This window comes from Myiozetetes cayanensis, unplaced genomic scaffold, assembly GCF_022539395.1.
Source record: "Myiozetetes cayanensis isolate MyiCay16 unplaced genomic scaffold, myiCay2020 scf2-11, whole genome shotgun sequence".
Taxonomy (NCBI): domain Eukaryota; kingdom Metazoa; phylum Chordata; class Aves; order Passeriformes; family Tyrannidae; genus Myiozetetes; species Myiozetetes cayanensis.
Genome location: NW_026087411.1, coordinates 69,636,629 through 69,652,180, shown reverse-complemented (window position 1 = coordinate 69,652,180; position 15,552 = coordinate 69,636,629). Strand labels below are relative to the sequence as shown.

The 15,552-nt window shown below is 40.7% G+C and overlaps 1 protein-coding gene across 5 annotated transcripts in view; it reads left to right on the top strand.

Moving 5' to 3' along the window:
• The first annotated feature begins 896 nt into the window (after nt 1-896).
• Nucleotides 897-15,552, top strand: part of ARMC2 (armadillo repeat containing 2) — a 97,906-nt gene continuing 83,250 nt past the window's right edge. For 4 of the 5 annotated variants that reach the window (XR_007628872.1, XM_050314833.1, XM_050314829.1 and 1 more), the window contains exon 1: nt 897-1,037. The gene's annotated coding sequence lies outside the window, so the exon portion shown is untranslated. Of the gene's footprint in view, nt 1,038-7,391; nt 9,104-15,552 lie in introns of those variants that run through there. The other variant, XM_050314830.1, reaches the window with a different exon arrangement.

Below are 15,552 nucleotides of genomic sequence, written 5' to 3'. Positions count from 1 at the left end.
CACTGAGATGCTGCAGCAAGTCTAGAGAATGGCAATGGAGCTGGTGAAGAGTCGGGAGCACCAGTCTTATGAGGAGCAGCTAAGGGAGCTGGGGATGTTTAGCCCGGAGAAGAGGATGCTCAGGGGTGACCTTATCACTCTCTACAACACCCTGAAAGGAATTCGTATCCGGATGGGGGTCAGTCTCTTCTCCTGGGCAACCAGTGACAGGACAAGAGGACAGTCTTAAGCTGCACCAGGGGAGGTTCAGGTTGCACAACAGAAGGAATTTCTTCACCTAAGGGATGATTAGACATTGAAATGGACTACCCAGGGAGGTGGTGGAGTCACCATTCCTAGTGGAAAGGCTGAACGTGGCACTTAGTGCCATGGTCTAGTTGACAGAGTGGTGTTAGGTCATAGGTTGGATTCAAGGACCTCAGAGATCTTTTCCAACCTAATTGCTTCTGTGAATTTCATCCTTTGAAGGCATACAACTTGCCCCTTGGTGTCCCAAGATTTCCTGAAGTTGCCTCAGGTTTTGATCCTGAAGGACTGCCACAGGTGGGAAATCCCAAAGTGGTTTAAAGGTGCAACTTTGGGCCATGAAGCACACCGACAGTAGCTATAGCCACCTGACTGATTTTACTCTTCTATTTCTGATTCTGGTCATGGCAGGCCCTGTTCTGTGGGTCTCAGGGAAGGCTTTTAGATACTAAACCCTGATAGATGCTGCTCATCACAAAATGTTCTGTTTTCTATTGTCTTCCCAGCACAGCAATCACAGATGGAGCTGAAATGGTGCTAGGTTACAACAGAAGAAGAAGCAGCCAAGATCAAAATGCACTGGTTTGTCTTGGCAGAAAATGTGAATTGTGCTACGCTTCAATATGCTGTAGACCTGTCCTGGAGCTCATCTGGTAGCCTAATGATGGCTGAAAAGTGGGAATTAAGTTGAGTTGTTTGACCTGAGGCATGTAATCATCCTACCTGCAGTCTAATGCACAGTTCTTTCCCTATCTTGTGACCAAAACACAGGCATCTTCCTATACACAAAGGTATGTCACTCATGATGGGAACACACATAAACATCAGGGAAGAGACTGCAAGATTTTCTCAGTTCTCTGCAGATGGATGTGTGCTGTGACCATGGATTTTTTTGGCCTATATAACTACGTGCATTTTGGTTGTCCAAAGATGTGCATTCAGCTCTATGGCTGCAGAAGGGCATATGGTGTGGTGACATGTGGAAGTGATTCCCTAAAAGCAATGCTGTGATGTGGTGAGCTGAATACATAGGAGGTCACTGAGCTGAACATTGTTGATGCCAGAGAAGATTTATCGTGAGGAAATTGGGACAGGAAGCCAGGAGCAAAGAGGCTTCTTATAACCAGAGGACTGAAGATCTCAACAGCTTCCCAAACAGGAGAGCGGGAGCACACAGCCTATGCCATTTCATTATGAAGCTTTATAAATTCAGAGTTCTGGTTGGTATAAGAAGCCAGGTTTGACCTAGAGCTTGACAATTAAAACTGGATCGGGGAGGGAATTGGTACCCCCAAGGAAGGATGAAAAGCCATTCCTGTTAGACATGAAGAAGCTGTCATTGAAACCATGTTTCTTTGCTGTGGCAGGATATGGCAACAGAGGTAGGGGAAAGCAGGGGAAAGCTGATCGTGGAGGTGGGTTCTGTGAGGGTAAGGCATGGCATATCATAATTTGGGGTCCTCAAGAGGAGTCTGATTTTCTTTTAAGGACATTCTTCCACTGAGAGTCAGACGGAAGAATGCGAGAACCCCTTTCAGGAACTAATTCCATGTGCCTTTTCAGTCCCCTGGCATTTCCTTGTTTTCCCTATTTGGGAAGCTGATTGGAATAAAGATTAATTCACTACACTCAGTGTGCTATTTATGTATTGTATTTGTCTGTCAGTGCCACAATCCAGATTTTCTGTGAGTTACCAGCCAGGCTTGGGAATAATATTTTTTGTTGTTTTGATGGAACTTTTTCGCCACTGGTCCCTGGGTCTGTTACTTCCAGGGTGACTTAGGGAAGTGTTGCCTTCTCTAAAATATCAGATCAGCATTAGTGAGAGATGAAAAGCTGGGCAGAGGTGTTCATGGTGGTCCTGCTCCTGACTCATGCATCTTGCTCAAATGCTTGGAACTAATGATCATATTTGACTTCAGAAGAATTTTTTTCTCTAACACGGGCTGTTGCATTTGGAGGGGAAAAAAGAGAAAGGGGAGGCATTCACCCCACTTGACAAGATGGAACATGGTTCACTTTTAAAAAAAGGAATATGAGTGTTTTGGGGGCAGGAACTGCTGGGCTGAATGAAGCCCTTGCCTTGGAACAGTATAAACTTTAAGTTTTTGGGGAGGAGAGGGGGTGTTCATATATGTACGTGGAAGATGAATGGGTCTTTTTGGACTTCACAGTTATGGCATAAACTTACTGGAACAGAAAGGAATGTGAAGAGTTCATATAGTCCATCCTACGATTTCACTACTATAAAGCAGGATCCAATCTCCCCACCTCTTTCCTGGTAAATATCCGAATTATACAAATAAGGGATGAAATTTTATAACCTCCCCAGGCATCATCCCTTTGAGTGCTCTGCTTTCCTTAGCTTAGGACAGTCTTCCGCTGCCTCCAATTAGAAACTCCTTATGTGCAGTTTAACTCCATTATTTCTATCCATTTAGAGAACAGGTCATTCCCTTCCTTTTCACCATAAAATTTATGCATTTTGAAGACTATCAGTATGTGTACCTCCAGTCTTCTTTTTTTATTTATTTTATTTTTTTTTTTTTAATTTTAGGTTAACTGAACTTGTAATCTGTTCAATTTTTGATCATCAATAGTTTTTTCTAATTCTCTTCATATGACCCCGGGAGACTGCAATTCCTGACCTCTCCTCACTTTGTCCTACACATCTACTTAAGAAAGGTCTGGAGAAACAAGGCTAGTAGTTATGCCAACATTTTCTCAAAGTCTTATTTTTTTCCTTGTAAACAACTGTGCTGAATGAACAAAATTAATGGCAGGTGAAATTTGCAGCCCTGGGAAAGGAGCATACACTGCTGGGGAAGATGGATGGATGGTGCTGAAGTGGTGACATCAGCTCTGAAGAGAAAGATAAGGACAGCTGGGTGCAGCTCCATTGGAAAAAAACAAACAAATGAACAAAAACACCAAAACAAAAAAAACAAACAAACAAAACCCTAAAACCAACCAAACAAAACCCCCCCCCCAATAAAAACAAAAAACCAAACTCCAAATTTTAGGATGTTTAAGGAAAGAGGATGTTGGATGATGAGCAATAAAATATTACTGTAAATGATACTCCCTGGAAATCATGGTGTGTTGCAGCAGCTCAACTTGAGTTTTACAGGGTCTACAAAGATTGCAGTTAAAGCTGGACAAACTGAGGCACAGGGAAACTAGGAGGTATGTGAATAACTGAAGCTCAGACAAGGCAGAACTCCTCTGGAAATCCCCTCCTAGACTTAACTCTTCTTCATCCTGGCCAATCTTTAGAAATCATTCCTACTTCTGACTACTGATATGTAATACTGTCATTTTGCAGAGGGATCTTTAACACTGTAGAGTTCAGCTGCATTCAGGCTACAAGACGGGATTACTGCAGTCCTCTGATTTAAATTATCGCTGATAAAAGTCTTCTTTTAAACGTTCTGGTCAGGACTAGTGAAGCTTTTCATTTTTGAAATGTGTTTTGTGTGGAAAATCCCTCTGTTAAATAATTAGCAAGTGCTTTGAGCATTACTGCATATTTTATATTTCATCTGCCTGGAAGAAATGGACGGTTCTGTTGCTATAGATTAACCACAATTTATTTTGAAATACTCTGACTGCTAAAAGAGAGAGACTTACTAGTTTACTTCTTTCACTTCTGATTATTCAAGGAATGAGGTTGGACAGAAGGGTTTAACCATAACTTTTCTTCTATTCCCAGTCCCAGCAGACATTTGAGTTCACAAAGAAAAAAATCTGTACATGCTGAAAATGTGAAAACCAGAGACTGAGGGGTCCAACAGTATGAAGGATTTCAGGGCTGGATCTTATTTTCTTGGCAGGCACTGGCTGTTATGGTTTGTTTATTTTACCTTTGACATAGCTTTATTCCACATTTCAGTGGTTTTTTTTTTGAGGCAGCAAAAAAAAAAAAATCATTGCTGCAGCTGCTGTTGCATGAATTAGTCTTAGATACCAATGGACACTAATTGTGTTTAAAATTAAGAACTTGCACAAGAAGCTGTTCAGATTTAACCTTTTCCTCACAGAAATGGAGTTACAAATGATTTTTTTTCATGGAATGAAGGATAAGATCACCTTTTAATTCATTTTGATGATCAGATCTGTGTTCTTTAGGCTCTTTGAACAGTAGGTCGTGTCAGAAGTGTGGCCCTGGCTCTACTGTGGGTATTTCTGTACATTTCCGGGCTGTTAGGCTATACCAGTAGGCCCCAGAAAGCAACACAGCATGGTAGCTGTCACATCTGTTTTCTTAGAAAGTTGTTTTGTCCTGTTTTTACGACAAACTTTGAATTCTGAGGTGGTTTTGTATCCCTAGCACTTCAATTGGCAGCACAGTTCCTGAAGGAAAAAAAAATGCTTCACTATTCGTGTGTTGTACCTAATAGCCCTCCAGGCAGTCGGTGGGAGGCTTTAGTATGCCAAAAGATGCAGACTTGGGCTCCTCACCCTGAAGAAATTTCCCTAGGTTACAGAATACAGGTAAATGTTGATTAACCAAATGTGCCTCCAACACACAGAATTTCTCAAAGAATATAAGCTAACTTCCCAGTTTTCTCCTCTGGTGTAGCACCAGTAGTTCAGATGTGTAAGCAGTCATCTTCTTGATTTCACAGCCCTGCTTAGGCGGCCAACCCAGTTTGTTTTCTAAGCTATGCTATACAGAAAGTCACTACCTGCACATTCTGTCTCGACATGCACTGGGGCTCAGGTGTGTGTATTTTGCCCACATCAGTTTCTTCCACAGTGTTGCCTGGTTAGCACTTGCAATAAACATCCTGTGCAGCCTTTAGAAAAGTCTCTTCCAGCTTGCCAGAGACAAACACAGAGGATGCTGATGACCACAGGGGAGTATAAAGGGGGGGATGGTTGCAGTGGTACTTGGTGGTCTCTTAAGAGCCAGATCCCTAGCCAGGCCAGCAGGGTTTGCAGGGAAAAATGAAGGGCTCGAATAAAACTAATTCTCCATTCTGGCAGTCCAGCTGGGGAAATACGTGTTTCCTTGCAGCCCTGCTGTGGCTTGCGAAAGCTCTTCCGTCTCCGAAACACTGCCGAGACTGATGCCAATGAAAATAACATGCAGAAACATTTTTTAACATTTATGCCACTCATTTGCAATTCAAGTATGGGGAACTCTTGTGTGCTGAAATGAAGGGAGCAGAATAGAACAGACCGATCTGTTTATGAAGACTGGAGGGGTTATTTACCATCACTGAGGTTTAAAGGGAGGGTTTTCCATGTTATTTATTGGTATTTCTAAAACACTGTTGAACTGTAGCTTTCCTGATGTGATAAAGCTGGATGACTAGCATCTTGATACTTTGTTAGTAGCTTGGGACCACATATCAAAAGGCAGGGGACACCAAAGAAGGCTGTAAGAATGTGTTCAAAATAGCATTAGAAGGAATTTTACGCAGTATTTCCAATGTACAATGTTCCTAAAGGCAGTGAAAAATTTTACTTTATTCTTTCTGAAACATCTAAACGTATAAAACAAAGTCTATTTTTTAAATATTGGCTTGTTTGGGCAACTACTCTTAGGTTTGGGATGAAGTATAGTGTGATGTGATGTCATAAAGGGCAGGGAACTTAAGAAGAATGTCCTTTTACAATCCTCTATAATGGAGGGGGAAGCTCATCAGCCAAATTGCCCAGTTTGTGGATTATCTTTGTTTTTAAAAGTTATCTCTCACTTTTCAGTGTTGCCTTTTTAATCCTCACAGTCCAGAAAAATAGACTGTTCAATAGCTAGCATAAAATTTAAGTCCAGAGGTGACTCTTACAGTAAATACCAGCATGACATTTAATATAAATTCTTGCCTAAAATACCTGTGATAAAGCTTAGATCCTATAGGTATGCATATATATGTACTGGTCCTAGAGAATGATCTAGGTGGGGGGATTAAGCACTGTGTTCCAAAAAAGCAAATCCATGTAAAGCACTCATCACCTCTTCATCATCTGAGCATATGCAGACACCTACCGTTTTTGTGACACTGTTTTAATGCTATGTGGAATGGCTTCATGAAGGCAGCTGCATCTTTAGCATACATGGAAGCTTACTGAGCTCAGTGCAGGGCTATTTCCAGATAAGAATGCAAAACAGCAGAGACGGTTGTTGTCCACCTCTTTCCTAATGGCCAGCTAATTAGAGGATAGAGAAGGACTTCCCAGGGAAATCAGACTTTCAGCACCCTCAGATAACAATTCTCACTTATTAGATGACAGATTTCACTGGATGAGAGTGGAATCATGACACATCCTCTTCCATGGTTTTCAGAGTTGATTTATACTCTCTGCCATGCTTGCATGGGACTGTTTTACTTTCTATAACCACTTAAAATGCTATGCTCCTCTGGTTTCTCTGGAATTCGTGGTCTGTAGTAAGGAAAGGAATAATTTTAACACAAGAACTGAAATCGTGCCTGACTCCCAAGTAGACAGAGAAAAATATCTCTAGTGCTATTTCCTTAGGTCTTTATTTCAAAGATAAAAGATGTGCATCTTTGCTCTGGTACACATACTCTCTACCTCAACTTCTCTTGCATCCTATGAATAATTATTCTGTTAGGAGTTGTAAGTCACACACTGCTTTTCAATTCATACAATTCAGCATCCAGGAAAAGTACATACCAAATTTAAGGACCGAAATGGAGTCATCAACCATTCACGAGGCAACGCTGTCAAGAAGGAGCACTCACAGCTTCTTGTCCTGAGCAATACAGAACACCAAGCAGCTACTGGGTTAACTTGTCCTAACACAGAGCAGAAGCCCCTGGAGCAAATCCAGCATTACTTATCTAAAAGCTGTGTCCATGTGTTTGACTGGTGTCTTGTTTTGGGTTTGTTTTTCCAAGGGAATCATAACTCATTTGCACAATCCCTAGTCCGTAATGAATAGCACCTACTGGGATTTATAACAGATAAATTAAAGGAGATGTGCTCATGAGACAGCAAAGCACACAGTAGTATAAAGGATAAGGGGTACCCTTTTCATTCTGTTGGATAAGAATGGTCACATAGAGCAGGATCTCATTTTAATTTCTAAGTTATCCAAATACCCACATCAAAAAAGGAAAACAAAGAGAAAACAGGTCATTATGGGGAGACTGTATCACAAGTGCTTTGGTATCTTGCTTTTGTATGTTGCATTCAATACCTGGTAGGCTACATACAGCACCAAAGTAGACAGGATTTATAAAGATGTCATTAAATAATGCGACAAAATAGGCTGCAGCACACAGTAAAAAAAAAAAAACCCAAAAAACTGGTCCCACTTAATAATTTGCCTGAATCTTACATGATGTTTTTTAGTGTAAGCAAAACAAGGACTGTTAAGCAAGTGGCAAGTCAGCTGCTGCTCAGCAAAAGGGGTGCAACTCTGTATAGCATCCTTAAAAAATAAGAACAAAGAAGAAGTTGTGATCTACTGCAGAGAGCTAAGGGTGCATGTTGGCCTTCAGATTAATTTAGGTAAATTTAATTTATCAGTAAATCAGCTATGATAAGATGTTGGAGAGAGATAATCAGGTTGTAAGTGTGGGTGGGAAAAATATATACACAGCAAAACAAGGTGGTTGGGTATGTGGAGAAGCGTGTTGCTGGAAAATCCTGTGAGATACTTCATACTAGCTGCAGTAACAGATATAAACTTGTGTCACGTGCTGTTGATCAGGCAGAATTCAAGTGCTGAAGGAACTGAGATGTGGCAGAATCTCTGTCTTTGCGTGATTGCCAAACAACCTAGTATGGAACACTTGGTAGCATCTTGCCATCTACCTTTTGCTTGTTATGACTACATAGTGCTGTTTCCTGACAATTTTGAGGTTATTTGAAGGGCTCTGGAAAAGGGAACCTGACTGGCATACATAGACACAGCAACTGCTGGAAGATGCAAGAGGAGGATTCATAGGGGAGGAGAAGAGCAGAGAGCAATGGAGAGGAGCAGAAGTGAACAAGCATGGAGTGTAAAGACAGAACAGAGGTGTACTATTACGGTATAGTTTAAGATATTACCTAGGGACAGAAGGACCTGTGGGAAGCTGAAGAGTGTGTCAGTGTTCTTTGCTTAGCATGGCAGACCTGTTTATTTAATTCTTTTATCTGTGGTATTTCTAGAAGTAATTTGCAAGCTGTACTGGAACGTGGAGACAAGCAATAAAGGCAGTTCAGCTGCTGGGATCTGTAGATGCTGATGCCTGAGGTCCCTCATACTCTGGTACGAGGTCAGCAGGAGAGGACAAAACATAGTAAAGGAGAGGAGAGCCATAGTACACTTGATTTACAGCTGTCACACAATAGCATTTCTTGTTTGGGAGTGAGTTTGGGTTAAAGCTCTTCAGAACTCGCCTAGGGCAAGGCTCCAGGCTGGAATGCTGTCAGGAATTTGCAGCTTAAAGCTCCTTGGCAGCAGCTGCCATTTTTTGGCTTTTGTGGCAGTGGAGCAGGTTCCTGGGAATGGTAAGGGAAATCTCAGAAGGTATTTGTGAGACACCTGGGAGATCCATGTAGGGATAGGGAGGGAGTCTGGGAGAAGTCAGCAGGGATGGATCTGTTGGCAGACCTGGCAAGGAGGGGGGGCTGTACTCAGTTTCTTTCCCTCCTCTCCACCTGTTCCCATCTTTTCCTCCCCAGGGGTGGATCCTCATGTTCTTGGAAGTTTGCAACTTTTGTCCAAAGTCTCCACGACTGCCTCCTTCCCACCTTAGAGATGTCTTCCTCTATCAAGTCTATTCTACCTAGAAAAAACCCTCCTTGTGGCTTTGCTGTAGCCTCTAATTATTCTCTGCTGAAAAGAAGACAATGCTGGGGTGTCTTCTGTTACAGAACAAAGAGGGGGCAGAAGGTGGGTGAGGATTATTTAGGCCAGAACAGCAGGTTCTGTCTCCCAAGTCATAAGCAAAGGCCCTTACAGTCTTCAGTTGCCTCCTCAGCTCTTGTCTTTCAAGTAGTCACACTGATGTCAGAAACTCACAGTTCAATCTTCATTATCTTGCTATGTAGTTGTCAGAGATGTATCTTCTGTCAGGTAAAGCAAAATCAGGTAAGTGTTATCGAGAAACATGATTGGTAGAAGTAGCAGAACTAACCTAATACAAGAATACTTGCCCAGTGACTTGTTATACCCATCATTAAGCAATGCTTTAGAATAGACCACCAACCAGTAAAGATCAGCCAAACTGAATGGTCCTCTCTACCTCATAAAACTCATCTACCTCAATCTGAAGGGCAGTAACAGAGACAGCTTGTGTAGCTCGAACCAGCACAATTAATGTTACTCCTGATTACTGACAACCGCTGGTCCTGTCAGCAAGGAAAGGGGAAGTAGAGATAGCCACTCATCTGTAACTTTGTAGTGTCCTTTGCATTATTAATCACCCTTTAATAAAGGTGATAAATAGCCACACTCCTTCCCACATATCCAATTATTGCATAATAATTAATGTTTGCATTTAGCCCAGCCTGACCTAAACCACAAGACGCTGAAGTCTCTCGTGTCAGTTCAAGACTGCCTTGTAGCTTTCTAAGTCAGGATCAATTAATAGTAGGCAATTCCTGCACACTCTCTCTAAGCTCCTCTCCCAGTTTCTACCCTTTCCTTTTTAAGTTTGGTTTGTAGTGCAATGATGGTCAGGCAGGTGTGGCTATTGAATACATCAGGATCATAGCTCAGTGGAAAGAGACCTGATGGACACACTAGCCTCTTTTGTCTCAACACCTTTAGGTGTATATAGAGGTTACATTTATGCAGCTTTGCATCTAGTTTAGATGAGAAACATTTAGTTGCTAACTGAATGTGCATGGATGGAATAAGACATTTTCCTCTTCATTCCAGATCTGTTTTCTGGCCAAACTAAAATCTTGGCCAGTTGACCTATCCACCTCATTGATAATGTTCTCTGTCTCCTACCATAAACAAACCACAGCTGTATGTGTTTCTTGCAAGTTATCCTGACTGATGACTAATCAGCTCTTCATTCATGTATTACCTTTGGTCTTCTCAGGGTCCTAATATCCATGCAGTGTGTAAAACTGGATGATTCTTCCCCTCAGTTATCCCTAAAATAGTTCAGTCTTCTTGAACAATTGAAACTTATTTGGACTTTTCTCATCCCATAGCTTTATTAATGAAAGATTGGTTTCAGATGTTGGAGAAGCTCTTTGTTCCCTCTCCTGGTTTTCAAGGAAGCTGGTTCCTATCTTTGCTCTGATAATTCTTCCATAATACTTTGTCTATCTGAGTTTCAACTCATGCTTCAGAATGCTTTCTTCCTCACTAGTCTTGAAGTCTGAATTATCCTTTACAAACATGTGAGGTAGGCCATTTTAAATGTTATCCTTCTTTCAGTCACTCTCCAAAACTATCTGTCAGGACAGGCTTATCATGGCCGGAGTTTAGTTGCTGAGATTCTGGGATTTACACTCACTATAGTAGCCACATCTTCATAAATACCATCTCTTTCTCTCTCTGCATCTACCTCTCTTTTTCCTAATAACTAAATTGCAAAATCTTCGTGACCAAGAACGCTGTCATATTGCTTCATATTTAGAGTAATTTCTATTATGATTGGGTTATCATTCATGTCTGGAATTCCTAGGTGTTACAGAAATACAAATTTCTTTTTTTTTATTTTATGCATATATTCATTTAAAAATACCATGTGGTTTTAGGGATTACTTTAGGAGATTTTAGTGGAATATTCCTGAGAGAAAATGTAAAATGTCAGTGATTCAGGAATCTATCCACAAAATTGTTTCTCCATTGCTCAAATTGCCACGGAGTCCTTCTTCTTACCTTGTTTGTAAAACCAATATTCTACACTTTTAGTGTTTATCTGGACACACACTACATGACCATAAATGGGATCAACCTTCACTGCAAGAATGTTGTGATATTAGGACAGAGCAGTTTCAAAACCTCAGCAACTGTGTATTCTTTTAGATACTTAAAGTAATAGATTTTCTAAGCTGTATAATCTCACCAGATTCTTAAAGGACACCATCTGTCTGTACCATCACAAAAGTCCAAGTTTGCCCTCCCCCTCCCAAAAAATGCAAAAGGTTTTTGAATCATAACTGTTGAATGTATTTTCACAATTTAAGAAATTTAACAATGTATTTGAAGATGAAAGAGCATTAACAAAACCGAGAAAGCAGATTATGGGACTTTTCCTCCCTAGACCTGATAGGAATGTGGAATTTGAGCAATGTTTTGTTCCCCCAGCTCAGGAACACCATTCTTCCTGCACTAGGGACAAAAATCATAACACAGATCTCTGGGTGTACCGTGGGAATAACAAGGCAGGATACAGAAATTAAATATTTACTTCTGACCAAGTCCCACTCCATTTAGTGCTTTCCCAAGTTAACATTGAGGTCAGCAACGATAAGGTTGAGTGCCTGTGGACCAGAATCAGGGGGAAGACCAACAAGACTGACATCATCATGGGTGTCTGTTACAGACCGCCCTACCAGGATGATGAAGAGGATGAATTATTCTACAAGCAGCTGGCGGATGTCTCAAAATTGTCAGCCCTTGTCCTTGTAGGTGACTTTAACCTGCCAGATATCTGCTGGGAGCTCAATACTGCAGAGAAGAGACAGTCTAAGAATTTCCTGGAGTGTATAGAGGACAATTTCCTTCATCAACTGGTAAATGAACCTACCAGGGGTAAGGCCCCGCTAGACCTGCTGTTTACAAACAGAGAGGAGCTGGTGGGAGATATAGTGGTTGAAGGCCACCTAGGAAATAGTGATCATGAAATAAGAGAATTTTCAATACTCAGAGATTCAAGGAGAAACAACAATAAAACCTCTACGCTGGACTTCCGGAGGGCAGATTTTGACCTATTGAGAAGTCTAGTCCATCCTGATTACTGACAACCGCTGGTCCTGTCAGCAAGGAAAGGGGAAGTAGAGATAGCCACTCATCTGTAACTTTGTAGTGTCCTTTGCATTATTAATCACCCTTTAATAAAGGTGATAAATAGCCACACTCCTTCCCACATATCCAATTATTGCATAATAATTAATGTTTGCATTTAGCCCAGCCTGACCTAAACCACAAGATGCTGAAGTCTCTCCTGTCAGTTCAAGACTGCCTTGTAGCTTTCTAAATCAGGATCAATTAATAGTAGGCAATTCCTGCACACTCTCTCTAAGCTCCTCTCCCAGTTTCTACTCTTTCCTTTTTAAGTCTGGTTTGTAGTGCAGTGATGGTCAGGCAGGTGTGGCTATTGAATACATCAGGATCATAGCTCAGTGGAAAGAGACCTGATGGACACACTAGCCTCTTTTGTCTCAACACCTTTAGGTGTATATAGAGGTTACATTTATGCAGCTTTGCATCTAGTTTAGATGAGAAACATTTAGTTGCTAACTGAATGTGCATGGATGGAATAAGACATTTTCCTCTTCATTCCAGATCTGTTTTCTGGCCAAACTAAAATCTTGGCCAGTTGACCTATCCACCTCATTGATAATGTTCTCTGTCTCCTACCATAAACAAACCACAGCTGTATGTGTTTCTTGCAAGTTATCCTGACTGATGACTAATCAGCTCTTCATTCATGTATTACCTTTGGTCTTCTCAGGGTCCTAATATCCATGCAGTGTGTAAAACTGGATGATTCTTCCCCTCAGTTATCCCTAAAATAGTTCAGTCTTCTTGAACAATTGAAACTTATTTGGACTTTTCTCATCCCATAGCTTTATTAATGAAAGATTGGTTTCAGATGTTGGAGAAGCTCTTTGTTCCCTCTCCTGGTTTTCAAGGAAGCTGGTTCCTATCTTTGCTCTGATAATTCTTCCATAATACTTTGTCTATCTGAGTTTCAACTCATGCTTCAAAATGCTTTCTTCCTCACTAGTCTTGAAGTCTGAATTATCCTTTACAAACATGTGAGGTAGGCCATTTTAAATGTTATCCTTCTTTCAGTCACTCTCCAAAAGTATCTGTCAGGACAGGCTTATCATAGCCAGAGTTTAGTTGCAGAGATTCTGGGATTTACACTTACTATAGTAGCCACATCTTCATAAATACCATCTCTTTCTCTCTCTGTATCTACCTCTCTTTTTCCTAATAACTAAATTGCAAAACCTTCGTGACCAAGAACACTGTCATATTGCTTCATATTTAGAGTAATTTCTATTATGATTGGGTTATCATTCATGTCTAGAATTCCTAGGTGTTACAGAAATACAGATTTCTTTTTTTTATTTTATTTTATTCATATATTCATTTAAAAATACCATGTGGTTTTAGGGATTACTTTAGGAGATTTTACTGGAATATTCCTGAGAGAAAATGTAAAATGTCAGTGATTCAGGAATCTATCTGCAAAATTGTTTCTCCATTGCTCAAATTGCCACGGAGTCCTTGTTCTTACCTTGTTTGTAAAACCAGTATTCTACACTTTTAGTGTTTATCTGGACACACACTACATGACCATAAATGGGATCAACCTTCACTGCAAGAATGTTGTGATATTAGGACAGAGCAGTTTCAAAACCTCAGCAACTGTGTATTCTTTTAGATACTTAAAGTAATAGATTTTCTAAGCTGTATAATCTCACCAGATTCTTAAAGGACACCATCTGTCTGTACCATCACAAAAGTCCAAGTTTGCCCTCCCCCTCCCAAAAAATGCAAAATGTTTTTGAATCATAACTGTTGAATGTATTTTCACAATTTAAGAAATTTAACAATGTATTTGAAGATGAAAGAGCATTAACAAAACCGAGAAAGCAGATTATGGGACTTTTCCTCCCTAGACCTGATAGGAACGTGGAGTTTGAGCAATGTTTTGTTCCCTCAGCTCAGGAACACCATTCTTCCTGCACTAGGGACAAAAATCATAACACAGATCTCTGGGTGTACCGTGGGAATAACAAGGCAGGATACAGAAATTAAATATTTACTTCTGACCAAGTCCCACTCCATTTAGTGCTTTCCCAAGTTAACAACATTACTAGCAGTAGATCTGATGAGCTTTCTCATGAACCTTCTTTCTACTGAACTATGACTTTCTAGTATCCTGCAAGCCCAAAGGACACAGCCCAACTGTGGGCAGCTGAGCTTCATCAGGGCCTTACAACGGGCCTAATAGATGAGAAGAGTTCAGTGTGTAGAGGAATCTGAGGCTCCATTAAAACCTTCTGCACATTTAAGATGATCTAAAACACTCTGGCTGAGATATGCTACAGCCCACCTGCATATGGTCTTGTTTTGCCAACGAAAAACCCTCATATTCTCGTGTACTCCCATTATTGTCCATCAAAGAAGTTTTATTAGTATACTCAAGTCTTCCCTCTCTGCAAGCATCACTTATACTTCTATTTACATAATTTAGAAGTATAAATGTTTGCATATGTGATTTAAAGGAAAGATAGATATATATATATATACACAGACCTATAAGAAGAAGAAGAAATGAGAGATTAACTGATATTTACAGATAGTCCTAATGCAGAACCCCTTTGTAGGCAAGTGGGAAGAGTAGTGTTTCTTTTTGCAACTGAAATCACATAAACATTTACAAAGTAGAATGAGACTTTTGCTAGAGTGCCTATTCTCTGTATCCACATAACCTCTGAAAGCTCTGCTAAGGTGAATTTCAGTTCTTATTTTGGATTTCAGGAAGATGCTGATAAAAAAAAAATCCCATTCAAAACGTCTCATCTGATCTTGCTTGAACTGGTAGTTGGATGGGCAGAGTTCCCACTTGTCTCAGCTCTTCAATAAATGTATTTCTTTTGTACCCATGATGGCAAAAGGAGCCATTCTCTGTATGTCATGTTGCTGGTGAGAGAGGCTTCCTACACACTCAGAGACCATCACTCCATCTCCTTTCTCAACAGTATCATTAAATCTTATGCTGGCATGGGGTTTTGTGGAAATCCCTCATGCACATAAATGAGTAAAATGATAATGACAGCAAACTGCCTCAGGCTCAAGTATCAGGATGCCGTTTCACAATTAGCCTAGGCTGGTCTCAATCAGTTTTGCTGTATCCTTCCACTATGCCCCACACCTGCCAACAGCAGAAGTGGTCCTACAGTTACATACAGACGGATCAGCCACCCTATTTGGCAAAACCAGCTGATTTGGAGGGGGCATAGTGTTTGTTTTCTGCTTAGGCAGGTCCCTTTCCTGATTACACAGCCCCACGAAAGCCAGTACCAACACACAGCAAGGGGGCAGGGGCAGCACACAAGGTTATGCAGAAATGCAGATAACTTGTTAAAATCTCTCACTGAAAAAGCTCTTAGAACAGATTGATAAAACTGAATTGT